This window comes from Mercenaria mercenaria, chromosome 3 (assembly GCF_021730395.1).
Source record: "Mercenaria mercenaria strain notata chromosome 3, MADL_Memer_1, whole genome shotgun sequence".
In the NCBI taxonomy this organism is placed as follows: Eukaryota; Metazoa; Mollusca; class Bivalvia; order Venerida; family Veneridae; genus Mercenaria; species Mercenaria mercenaria.
Window position 1 is genome coordinate 36,606,757 of NC_069363.1, and position 12,087 is coordinate 36,618,843.

General features: G+C 32.4%; 1 protein-coding gene across 4 annotated transcripts in view; it reads left to right on the top strand.

Moving 5' to 3' along the window:
- The window catches only part of LOC123525071 (L-threonine ammonia-lyase-like), a 52,782-nt gene that overhangs the window by 4,120 nt on the left and 36,575 nt on the right, over positions 1 to 12,087 (top strand). The gene's annotated exons all lie outside the window — the stretch shown is intronic.

A 12,087-nucleotide genomic window follows, 5' to 3' on the forward strand; every position in this document is an offset into this window, starting at 1 on the left:
GTCAAGGTCACAGGAGCCTGAACAGTGACTTGAGAACCACTAGGCCAAGAGTGTTGAAATTTAGCAGGATGACTGGACATGCCAAGTAGATGATCCCTATTGCAGCCAAACATCAGTGTCTCTTTGACTTTCGCTCCTGACCCCTATTAACTTCTTGCCTATAGGACTTTGCATTGGGGGAGACATGCGCTTTTTTACAAAAGCATTTTCTAGTTTATTTTGTTGTCAAATATTTATAACTTAAGTGACCTTTTATGATGCCAAATTACACTAGTTTGTAAAGCAGACAATATTTGACTATGCTCAAATAAAACATTAATGCATTCAACAGATTTACATTAAGATTATATATTATTTTTTCTTACTTTGGTGTTTTTTATGTCTTTTTAATAATACAGAAATCTCCAATCCTTTAAAAAGCGAATTCTTACAAGAGCAACTGGTCGGGAATTCAGATCTTGGTTTTCTCTTTCCCTCAGCTATTTTCAAAGTCACAGTTAAGACAGTACGTTCTTTTACTGAAATTTTGAATAAATTTTAGATTTTTCACTCTCCTGTAGGCTATACACCTTGTATCATTTGAAAACATTAAATTAATGTAATTGAATATGGTTTTGCTGCTCTTTGTCAAATCTTGTTGTAAATAAAGAAGGTCATGTTTCTAATAGGTTTTCACTGAAAGTACCAAAGTTAGAGCTGTGAGAAAGAGTTATATTTTTTGTGTCCTCACTGTTTTCATAATGAATGACTGCTATTAACAATATGTAAAGTGAATAAAAAAATCACATTTTACAAAGAAATAGTAAAAATGTCACTTAAAAAGATTAATATTAACTTGTTTATTGTCCTTTTAAGTTTCAAGTCTCAACTGCATTCAGATAGAATTATAACAGCCAAATATGATTTTGGCCATACAGGATCCAGAAAAGTGAAGTTTTGGTTAAGAGAGCAAGCCAATCAAAAGGTGTCATTTCTCATGAGCCTTAAAATAATGGATGCCTTGATGGTCAGTCAGCAATAGTACAAATATTGAGACGTTTTTGCCCACAAAATTCACAAAACAGGAATAAGATAAAGGGAGACATGCTATAGTTTATAACAACATTATTTATTTGTTTAATTGATCTATATTACTAATGAAATACATGTTAGACTGTTAAAACTAATGACTCCAGGATAGGAAGATATGCTTCAGCAGCCAGTCATGACTCCTTCAATCACTGAGATTTCCGATAGCGCAGTACACATCTGTCACAATATAACAGATACACAAAAATCCGAAATACAAACTTACAGATAAATTGAAAAGTTATAAAAAAACTTAAAAGATTGATAAAATAAATATTCGATTTTGATTGATAAACTTCGCCTTTCAACATTTTACATTGTCACTGACGCGCCGGCATTTGGTAATAAAATGTAAATATTCATGACACAAAAACTATATGCATGACACAACTGGTTTTACTAGCCTGGAGTTACCAGTATTGGTGGGGATAAGGATTCATCTCTTATTTCTGCATTTATCTAATATTTGGTTACATATATTAAAATGAACTTATTTTGATAAATAACTGGAAGTGTCTAGCTGTCCGGTAACCGGACGCCTAGCTTGCATTCTAGTCGTCTGATAATAGATTTCCTAATGAATAAGTAATGATACCAGCCCCCAAAATTACCTTTGAATGAAACTGAAGAGTTGACAGAATAGGAATTCTGGAAAAGATGAAATTTAATTTCATTTTTGAAAAAAATAATGTTTTCTTTAGAGTCTATTTTTATTACGTACACTATTACTTTTCCTTTAACAAAACCTTTATTTTTATGTATGATATGCTTATATTCTTTTAAAATTAAAAATTCCTTTGTTATTGCTATCAAAGCTTTTTACACTGTGACTGTCTTAATCTCTGCACTCAATCTTTAAAGGTGGATAACCAGATTTTGGCCATGTAACGGATTTGTTCGAAACTTTAGCATCTGATCATTTATACTCATTTATGTTCACTTAACACTTAATACAAATTAGATTTTCACAGGAGGTATTTTTAAAATTTCATTTTCCTATCCTGGTTGCCCAACCAAGATAGAGTTATTTTATCATAAGTATAAATTTGATAAACATACTTTGCCTAAGGAAATGTATAAATATTAGACATATTGTAATATATTTGTAAAATATTTGCATTAAAAATTATGTATTTAGATGGAATTCATTAGAAACGCAAGTTTGAAAAATTATTATTACCTCCCTTTGCCTATCTTGGTTGCGCATAAATTGGAAATAAATGAATTCAGAAGCTACACACAGCTTTAAAACTTGCATTTTGGTTCAGATTGTTCAATAGTTGATATGTCTATCAAATGCAAATGTAAAACTAGACATTGTATCGAAATAAAAAGAAATACCCAGCTTTTTATATACTTTCATATTAAAGGGGAGTAATTACAAAATTTTATGAAAATAATAAAATATACATTTCAAATAGGAATCTAACTCTATGTAATCGGTCTTTTTGTTCCTTAAATAATTCTCTACCAGAATACACAAAAAGTAAAAAATGTCATTAAATGTTGTTTAAATATGATTGACCACCTTTAAACAGCAACCAGTGTACAAAGTTTTAATATTGTAAAATTTGAAAGTTTTACTGTTTTGGCACATGTAAAAACTTTATATATGCCTATATGTAAAATCACCATAAAATTTTATCAGCAGCTACACATAAGGCGTAAAAAAAAATGTTTGTTTCCGGTATCCCGACCTACTCTAAATTTTTGGCCCGACCCTAAATGTTTTTACGGCCTTGGAGAATATTTTCTTCAACTTTTAACAAAAAATTGCAAAACTGCACTTTTTATGCTTTAAACATGCTCAGTGGTGTTAAAAATCAACTTACTGATGCTCTAAAGGCATAACCCCCTTGTTTGTATTCATTTTTTGACACAAAAATGTTTTCTGAAAAGTTAAAAAAAAATATTTTCCGACCTACCTACTCTAATTTTTTTGAGCATGTTACCAGAAGCAAAGAATTTTTTTTTTAGGCCTAATCTTCAAAGTTATGAAGGAGTGTAGTCACTGCGGGGAATCACATGATCAAAATTATCTCTAAACCAAAATAAAAATATGAATAATATGGGATTATAATGAAGAATCTTGCTGTAAATTTAAAATATAGCCTATCAAATGCCAACATACATGTATCCTAAAACTACATAGATTTCAATCACTGTAAATCACCTTTTAATTATCAGGAACACTTCTGGAAACTGATACCTATTATCTTCCTTAGTGTTTGTAATTACAGGATATCTATCATTATTGTCAACTACATGATAATTTAACAATTTTCATTAGTCACATGATAGGCTATGTTTACATGTGGGTGGTTTTCAAAATAATGAAGCAAAAGTGTGACATAGGGGTTGAAAATTCAAACTGATTTCTTATGGTTGTCACCTATTTTTTATGATAGCAAATACTTCAAATCTGAAGGAAATAACTTTAGGAAAGTGTTGAGAAATGCCAATCAGAAAATATTTCAGCCTTTAATTTGAAAGTTCAGTGAATTTCCAGTAAGATGGGTGATAAATGTTGCATGGTTTTATGACAAGGAAATATGTATAACAGTAATTTTTTCAACATAAATGATAAGTAATGGGTGTATGTGTATGGTTTGAAACTTATTTAATCATATGTTTGTGGACATTGGATTTAAAAATCACCCTTTCTGCACAAATCTGACATGAAAATAAAACTTTACCTATAAAAGTTGTTGCTGAATGCAAAATAACTATCATATAATTATAAAACCTATTTTTTTCTCACACTTTGCATGTTTATAAACCACATGCCAAATTTCAAGAATGTCCAGTAATTCTAATTTCTAGAATTGTCAACTCAAAATTGAGTTATTTTACAGATGCACAGGGGACACATACTGAAGATCAGTGTAATATTCATCCATTATTAGTTTTCTATTCATAAAAAGACTAATGGTAATCAACTTTAGACAAATACTATTAAAAAATTAGTTTATTCCACAAAATAACTACAAAATTAAAAATTTTCACTACAAAAACATGAAAATTCAACAGAATGTAATGCTTTAAATGAAAAATAAGTGACTTTATACATAACTAACACATTGAAATCATTTAATTTACATGCAATGCTTATTCATAGTAGAAAAATGACAAAATGCCATGCATGATAAAATGGAATAGTTAAATTCATACATACTTCATAATTTTACTAAAAAGGGTGCACAGGGACAAATTGTATCAAAAAATTTATTCATGGAATATGTCCATGGTAAGTAAAATTCTTTTAACTACATAATATTTACTAGTGAACATTACATATTTAGGTAAACTTAAGAGCCTAAGAAGCAATAAAATTGATGTTTCCACTTTTAAACTTGAAAATTGGCAACTTCAGAAAAAAATGCAAACAGTGAATTTTAAATTGTCCAGGGTTTCTTATATAATGCTAAATTATCAAGAAATGCCTAAACTTTGCATTCACACTGCTAAGAATATAGAACTGCCACTGCAAATTACAGTAATGCTATGACAGTTGATATATGTCAAAAAAGGGTGCACAGGGGACATCACTTTTGGCTCTGTGAATGTTTAACAGTCAGTAATATGTGAAGTTGAACACTGCTTTTGTATCTGTTGTAACTCCCTTTCAAGGAAAATAAAGTAAAATCCCATTTTAATTAAAGAATAAAAGAAATCTGACACTTAACAACTGAAAAGGTGCACAGGGGACATTTTTAGGTGTATAGACACCCATCAAGTTTCTGAGAAAGTTGATTTATTAAAGAAAAAAATCATAATGTGTCTTCACAGCTGAAAGGATAAAGATTTTATTAAAACATTAAGACTTCAGAAAAGTAATAAGGTTATGAAATTGTAATGTTCAACATTTAAATTTAGTATTTTTTTCACTATTTTTTGTGAAGGGGGTTCCTTCACAAGATGTGAAATATTGGTAACAATAAGATGTAGGTAAATGAAAAGAAGTATTTTATTTAAATGTGCAGAGTTTAAGTTACATAAAAAGGCCAAAGCTGTAACAATAAAACATGGTTTTAAAAAGTAAGCCACAGTTGAAAACCATACTTCATGTAAAATGTCACACTTTTTTGGGTGCACAGGGGACAAAATTAGCTATATAATTTAATATAACTTCAAAACTGCTTGAGCCATCAAGATAAAATTGCACACATTTATTGACTACATTGATTTGGATATAATTTGCTCCAAAACACATTCTAAAACTAAACTGAATTAAAGTAAGGTGAGAGAGAAGAAAAAGCTTCATTATTTTGAAAACCACCCATGTATATCTTATCATGACAGGAAATTTATTCATGTTCTTTAAAATGTAACTTTGGTTTAGAGATTATTTTGATCGTGATTCCCCACAGTGGTAGTGATTTGAAGAAAAAGAAAAAATATTTATCAACGCTTAATGATTAAGACAGCCCCTTCACATGTCATGTATATATAATCAGTACAAAAATAGACTAGTGAATTGGATCATATATCTGATACAATATTACTATTTTAAGCTTGACTATTCAAAGAATAGTCTAGCTAATCTACTCACCATGGCGTAGGCGTCACACCTTGGTTAAAGTTTTGCATGCAAGTACATAATGGCTTAGCCGCTATCATTTAAAGGCATGTAGCTTTGAAACTTATTTTTAGCTTGACTATTTGATGAATAGTCTAGCTATTCTACTCACCTGGCGTCGGCGTCACACCTTGGTTAAAGTTTTGCATGCAAGTACATACAGCTATCATTTAAAGGCATATAGCTTTGAAACTTATTTTTCCTTTTTCTAGGTCAATTACCAACCTCACTGGGTCAAGTTCCATAACTCTGACATGTATTTTGAGCAAATTATGCCCCTTTTCGGACTTAGAAAATCCTGGTTAAAGTTTTCCATGCAAGTTACTATCACCAAAACTAATGCAGATATTGAATTGAAACTTCACATGTGTCTTCAGGGTTATAAAACTAGTGGATAGCATCAAGTCCCATAACTCTGACCTGCATTTTGGTCAAGTTATGCCCCCTTTTGGACTTAGAAAATCCAGGTTAAATTTTTCTGTGCAAGTACATACAGCTATTTCTAAAAGGCATATAGATTTGAAACTTATTTTTTTCATTTTCTAGATTAATTACCAACCTCACTGGGTCAAGTCCCATAACTCTGACATGTATTTTGGGCAAATTATGCCCCCTTTTGGACTTTACATGCAAGTTACTATCTCCAATACTAATGCAGATATTGAATTGAAACTTCACATGTGCCTTTGGGGTTATAAATCTAGTTGATAGCATCAGGTCCCATAACTTTGATATGCATTTTGTTCAAATTATGTCCCCTTTTGAACTTAGAACTCTTTTGATATTTTAACATTTTGGGTAATGTTTTCCTAGATCTGGGACAATATTTCGAGTAGTCGAGCTTGGCTGTCCTATGGACAGCTCTTGTTTCTTTTTCTAGGCCAATTACCAGCCTCACTGGGTCAGGTCCCATAACTCTGACATGTATTTTGGCAAATTATGCCCCCTTTTGGACTTAAAAAATCCTGGTTAAAGTTTTACATGTAAGTTACTACATTGTATCTCTAAAAAAATGCAGATATTGAATTGAAACTTCACATGTGTTTTCAGGGTTATAAAACTAGTTGAAAGCATCAAGTCCCATAACTCCGACCTGCATTTTGGGCAAATTATATCCCCTTTTGGACTTGGAAAATCCTGGTTAAAGTTTTACATGTAAGTTACTATCTCCAATACTAATGCAGATATTGAATTGAAACTTCACATGTGTCTTCGGGGTTATAAAACTAGACGCCCTTTTGGACTTAAAAAATCCTGTTTAAAGTTTTGCATGCAAGTACATACAGCTATTACTTAAAGGCATATAGATTTGAAACTTATTTCTTTTTCTAGATCAATTACCAACCTCACTGGGTCAAGTCCCATAACTCTGACATGTATTTCTTGGCAAATTATGTCCGCTTTTGGACTTAGAAAATCCTGGTTAAAGTTTTACATGCAAGTTACTATCTCCAATACTAATGCAGATATTGAATTGAAACATCACGTGTCTTTGGGGTTATAGAACTAGTTGATAGCATCAAGTCCCATAACTCTGACCTGCATTTTGGCCAAATTATGCCCCCTTTTAGACTTAGAAAATCCTGGTTAAAGTTTTGCATGCAAATACATACAGCTATTACTTAAAGGGAATTCCTATAGTTTTTTATGCGCATCTTTCTGCGCAGCCGACACTTTCTATGGAAAACTGAACTGAAGTCAGCATTTGTTAAAACATGTTACAGACAATCTTAAATATGAGAAATCTTGAATGAAATAACATTTTTGATAAGTTTTATCAGTAATCAAATGTTGATACTGGTTTATGTTGTATTGACAAGTTTCATGCCTGACAGATATCTTGCTATTTTTTTGGTCGTGTTTTCACATCGCATTTTAGTACAAAGACAGTGTTTTTCATATAATGTAAGATAATTGACTTAGTACTGATAAGACAATATCACCTTTTAGATTATTTAGTATTCAATTAAAGAAAGAATTAAGAATTTTTAAAACATTCTTAAGATAAAATTTAGCCAGGTGACCCATACATTTTTAGCCATTTTTATGCTCACAAAACCATTATCTATACACAAGAAAAACAGGAAAAAATTCTATGAAAGAGTTTTTTACAAAATTTAAAAAAAACATTCTTCATAATGGGTATTTTTCATTGAAAAAAGTTCACAAAAGTAAATATGAAACAATTTTTTTTTTTATTTGTACTCATTATTGTAAGGATAGAGTATTACAAATATGACTATAATATCAAATAAGTATATAATAAAATCTGTAAAAAGAAAAATACCTTATTGTGCTGTCTTGATGTATATTTTGGTCGGTATTTATAAAAATGTAGAAAATTTTGAAAATGTTGAAAAATCCCTGGCAGTTTCAGCAATAGTGGTTCAAAGCAATTTTTCACAAAAACAAGCCTGGTGACCTATTGTTTTTATTAGCTCACCTGTTACATAGTGACACGGTGAGCTTTTGTGATCACCCTTCGTCCGTCGTCTGTGCGTGCATCCGTCCGTCCATGCGTCCGTCAACAATTTCTTGTCTGCACGAAAGTGGTTTCATTTATGATTTTATTTTAACCAAACTTACACACAACTTGTATCACCATAAGATCTCGGTTCCTTTCTTGAACCGGCCAGATCCCATTATGGGTTCCAGAGTTATGGCCCCTGAAAGGGCCAAATTTAGCTATTTTGACCTTGTCTGCACAATAGCAGCTTTATTTATGATTTGATTTTTACCAAACTTGCACACAACTTGTATCACCATAAGATCTTGTTTCCTTTCTTGAACCGGCCAGATTCCATTATGGGTTCCAGAGTTATGGCCCCTGAAAGGGCCAAAATTAGCTATTTTGACCTTGTCTGCACAATAGCAGCTTTATTTATGATTTGATTTTTACCAAACTTGCACAAAACTTGTATCACCTTAAGATCTTGATTCCTTTCTTAAACCGGCCAGATTCCATTATGGGTTCCAGAGTTATGGCCCCTGAAAGGGCCAGATTTAGCTATTTTGACCTTGTCTGCACAATAGCAGCTTCATTTATGATTTGAATTTAATCAAACTTGCACAAAACTTGTGTCACCATAAGATCTCGGTTCCTTTTTCAAACCGGCCAGATTCCTTAATGGGTTCCAGAGTTATGGCCCTTGAAAGGGCCAAAATTAGCTATTTTGACCTTGTCTGCACAATAGCAGCTTCATTTATGATTTGAATTTAACCAAACTTGCACACAACTTGTATTACCACAAGATCTGGGTTCCTTTCTTGAACTGGCCAGATTCCATCATGGGTTTCAGAGTTATGGCCCCTTACAGGTCCAAAATTGGCTATTTTGGCTTTTGCAGCCATATAGATACTTCATTTATGGTTTTATTTGATACAAACTTCCAAAATATCTTCAACAACAATAAATCTTGGATTCCATGACAAAACAGATCCAATCGTATTTTCCAGAGTTATTTTATATCTGATTACCTCCCCTGATTGTGATCAAAATGGATTTATATCAGTTAGTACTTATAGGACTTATTTGAAATTTCATTATTGTCATTAGTTGGACTGAGCCAGTCATGGTAGATAACTATTGACTGATTTTATGTCAAATTACCTCCCTTTATTTCAAATTAAAATGGGTATATCTCCGTAACTAATGAAGATACTGATCTGAAATTTGATTTATGTCAACAGATTTATTTGGCAGATCCTTCTTTTGTTCACTTAAATGATTTTTTTTTTTTTTAATTACTTCCCTTTTACATTACTATAAATAGCTTATTTTTAGTAACTTTTTTATTATTGGCCGTAGGGAAAAACCGAGACCACTTTTCTGTGGTACAACCACTGGCGCAAGATCAGAAAGAAAATGCGTCTGTACATGTTATACCCTACCCCTAGGTATTCTATAAGAACCATGGTCGTGAACGGGAAAATATACTAACCCATTTCAATCGCGTATTTCATAACTAAAACATGCAGTTCCGTAAATGTGTAATATGGATATTAAACACGCGATAATTTATCTTCCATTGTGTACCGGTCACATTTCTACAATACTTCTTGTCTTAGAAAAACAACGTGTACTTTACAGTTTTTCAACGTTACACAAAAAACTTGCTTGAACTTCCCTGGTGAAGTTCCGTTCTAGATTACAAAACCATTCTGACTGGCTGATGTGAAAATGTATGTCAATCGTCATTTTACGACACGTGTATGCAAAAATGTGTATATGCAGGATAAATGTTCAAAATGAATTAAATAAACAGAACAGATGTTTACCAATGAATGATTTAAAATTCAAAATCACATACAAGATGAATTTCATTCATCATTTCGAGTTTTATTGTATAACTGTGAATATTTTGCATTCTGTTTTTGTTTGTTTACATTTCGCCTAACATGTGCACACTGCTGTGACCTCTAGACCGGATGTTCATTAGGGGAGTTCGCGCAAGTTTTTTCTGTAACGTTGACGAAAGCATAAAATATATGGAGCATCTCTGCAATATGGAATTTTAAGACAATGTGACTGGTGCACGGTGGAAGATAAATTATCGCTTGTTTAATATCAGTAGTACACATTTACTGAACTGCGTGTTTTAGGTATGAAATTGAAATGGGTTAGTATATTTTCCCGTTCATGACCATGGTTCTTATAGAATACCTAGGGGTAGGGTATAACATGTACAGAGGCATTTTCTTTCTGATCTGGCGCCAGTGGGTACAACATGGATGGTACCTCCAATTTTTATGTGTATTTTGAAGTATCTGTACCTTGTAAGAATTTTTTTTCTTTTTGGTTAAATTTCTTCTCTTTGTTGTTCCTGTCCTTTGTGGACTTAGATATATTTTTTCTGAGGACCTTCTTGTCCTCAAGTGCAATGATGACAGGTGAGCGATATAGGGCCATCATGGCCCTCTTGTTTGTTCATTGTTTTCAGCACAAAATTTCCTATCATATAATTATGTGAATTTAAAAAAATTCTATGAAAGGAAAAAAAAATATAGGAATTCTCTTTAAAGGCATATAGATTTGAAACTTATTTTGTCTTTTTGTAGATCAATTACCAACCTCACTGGTTCAAGTCCCATAACTCTGACATGATGTATTTTGGGCAAATTATGCCCCCTTTTGGACTTAGAGAATTCTGGTTAAAGTTTTGCGTGCAAGTTACTATATGCAGAACAAATGCAGATATTAAATTGAAACTTCACATGTGGCTTTGGGGTTATAGAACTAGTTGATAGCATCAAGTCCCATAACTCTGACCTGCATTTTGGCCAAATTATGCCCCCTTTGGACTTAGAAAATCCTGGTTAAAGCAGCATGCCCATTCACGCACTGCAGTACGTGAATCACGCACAAAATATCAAATGCACGCATAAAAATCACTTGTTGGGGGTACATGCACGCAGAGATTCGGAACTCCTGTTCAGCTGGCAAATCGCTGTTTATTTCATCATGCACTTGCCAATTGTTTGGTACAGTCTTAAACGCAGATCCGGTCCAGGGACGTGATAATTTCATTTCCATCACCGAATTCTCGGCGTAATTGTCAGCCGCATAGAGGGGTTTCGTAAGTGTTTTAGTCAGACGTCACATGGGTCGTGTGCAAAAAAAGTATGGATACAAAATGCAAAAAGGCATTTTAACTTTTATAAACTCAACAAAAGGTTAACAGTATTTTATTTTTGGATATTTAACTGCAATTTTGATACACATTGCATATCTGTAATAGTTTGGGCATTTATTATTGATTGGCGATTTTTATCAGTCTTCAGTTGACTGTATGTTATTTAGGACAAATCATGTTCCGTCCACGAAATCGGGAATACATGAACCGTGCTGAAAACTTATTTATAATTAGTATAATATTGGGAGGGGTCCTATGATTCAAAATTTCCTATCTTAACTTTGGAAAAACATTTTAAATTTTCTAAAATTATCTCATCTGTTATACCCCACCCACGAGAGTTCTGCATGAAAAAAAACATGTATATACAAATTTTAGTAGTTAAATAGAAAAAATTCAGATCTACCATGTAGTGTACCCCCAGATTTTGAAGTGTACCCCTATTTTGCAAAAGCAGGGGGTACATGTACCCTTAACTTTAAAAATGAGTGGGCATGCTGTTAAAGTTTTGCGTGCAAGTACATACAGCTATTACTTAAAGGCATATAGATTTGAAACTTATTTTGGTTAAAGTTTTGCGAGCAAGTTACTATATGCAGAACAAATGCAGATATTAAATTGAAACTTCACATGTCCCTGGTGGCTTTGGGGTTATAAAACTGGTTGATAGCATCAAGACCAAGTCCTGTAACTCTGACATGCTTTAGTCTTAAGTATAAGTATGAATAACTTCGCTGTCTTGGGAACCGGTTCCAGTTCTATATTAAATACATTTTATCTCTTGAAATTAAGTTCACCATCAGACAG